The sequence below is a fragment of the Colobus angolensis genome, unplaced genomic scaffold (assembly GCF_000951035.1).
Source record: "Colobus angolensis palliatus isolate OR3802 unplaced genomic scaffold, Cang.pa_1.0 Scaffold50, whole genome shotgun sequence".
NCBI classification, from domain to species: domain Eukaryota; kingdom Metazoa; phylum Chordata; class Mammalia; order Primates; family Cercopithecidae; genus Colobus; species Colobus angolensis.
Window position 1 is genome coordinate 2,814,115 of NW_012118488.1, and position 1,908 is coordinate 2,816,022.

The window sequence follows — 1,908 nt, forward strand, 5'->3', positions numbered from 1 at the left end:
CCCACCCGCGCCAGTGCTGTCGGGCGTCTTGCGCGGGCGCTGCCGGAACGTCTGGCTCCAGAGGTCCTGCTGCGCTGGGCTGCGCTGAGGGAGGGGGGCACCTTGAATTTAGGCCTTCAGGAGAGGGCAAACCTGAAGCAGGAGGCACTGTGGGAAAACATTGGTTGGAGACTTAAATCAGCATCTCAGACAAATTAGTGCCAGTGTGACCTTGGGCAGGCCACATTACCTCTGTGAGACTTAGCTTCTTCAACAGGAAAATGCGCATTGCAAACCTGTAATGACCGCTCAGGTGTATTGAATCCTGACCTCACCTCCAGAGTGTGGGGGGTCATGGCCTCCAGTGAACTGATCAGTAGGAAAAGGCCGCCTAGACCGACTGAAGAGTCAGTGAGACTTAAGGGGTCAGGGGTCTGGGCTTCTCAGAGCAACCATTTGGTCCTCAGGTGGAGAATCTGTAGTAGTGACTGGATTCAAATCATTGTAGACGGCCGGGCGCGGTGGCTCACGCCTGTAATCCCAGCACTTTGGGAGGCCTACTGGTGGATCGCTTGGGCTCAGGAGTTCAAGACCAGCTAGGCGACATGGCGAAATCCCCCTCTACTGAAAATACAAAAATTAACCGGGCGCGGTGCGCGCGCCTGTGGTCCCAGCTATCGGGAGGCTGAGGCGGGAGAATAGTTTGAACACGGAAGGCAGAGGTTGCATTAAGCTGAGATCGTGCCACTGCACTCCAGCCTGGGCAACAGAGGGAAACTCTGTCTCAAATAAATAAGTAAACATTGTTCATTTGGGCCTGAGGTGGTAACCTAAATTCCTCCCAACACAGATCCCCTTCATCTGCTGATGTGCACAGGCAGAACACCAGAGGCAAGGGTGTAGCTTAGCCCCAAACCGACCCTGGAAGCCTACTACCTGGTGCTTACAGTCACCCCGGAGTGAAGAGAGGGCCCAAGGTGGAACCAGTGGCCCATCTGCTGCTCTTTCAGAAACCCCTCTGCCATTCAGTCAGCCCTCTTCTCTTTTCCCTCCGCAGGTGGGCCCCGTGCTGTGGTGGCCCTCCCCCCGAGCCCTAAGGGGCCAGGTGACCATCATCAACTGGTCACCCGGCAGATGCTTCCCTAAGACCAACTGTCCCAGCCCTGTTCCCCTCCCCCATCCCACTGTTTTCTTTCCCCAGCGTCCTAGCAATCTGTTCTGCCTAGCTTCTGTTTGGTCTCCGGTCCCTCAGGAGTGATATTGTGATGGAAATGAGGGAGAGGATGCAGGAGAGAGCAGCAAAGATTTACGGCTTTCAGAAGGTTTCCATTAAAATCCCTGACAACCGGTTATTTATGAGAGGATGCAACGGGAGCTCATAGGTCAGAGCCTGGCACTACTGTCCTTTCGTGGCTGATGATAGGAGCAAACAGGGTGAACAGTGGAGCTGCCCTCACTGTACAGCAAAGCAAGCTTCAACCCAGAGACAGCCAGGAAAGCAGAGAATATCAGTGATTTGTGCCTGGCAAACCCTAAACAGACAAATCCACAGGGTGAATACTGAGGGACTTACTGGGCCTGGGCATGAAAAACTGAACCAGAATGATGGAGGCTCCTAATTGTCAAAAATTTGGACCATGTCCTAGGAGCTCTCAGAGGCAAGAGTGTGTGGAAAAATCCAGGTGCAGCCCTGTTGTTTTCACTGTTGTTTTGTTCCTAAGGCACCCACCTGACTAAATAAATAGTAAAACAACAGTAAAACCCCCGTAAGGTTGTTTGCTCTGCACTTCACACACAGCCTTTTCTCAGTTTGGGGTTCTTCCTTCAAGTCGTTAATGAAACAAAGACAGATCCTGCTTCTGCTCACTGAACCAAGGTCCCTCCTAGAAGCCTTTTCTTCCTATGCCAGTCAAAATTATTATTATTATT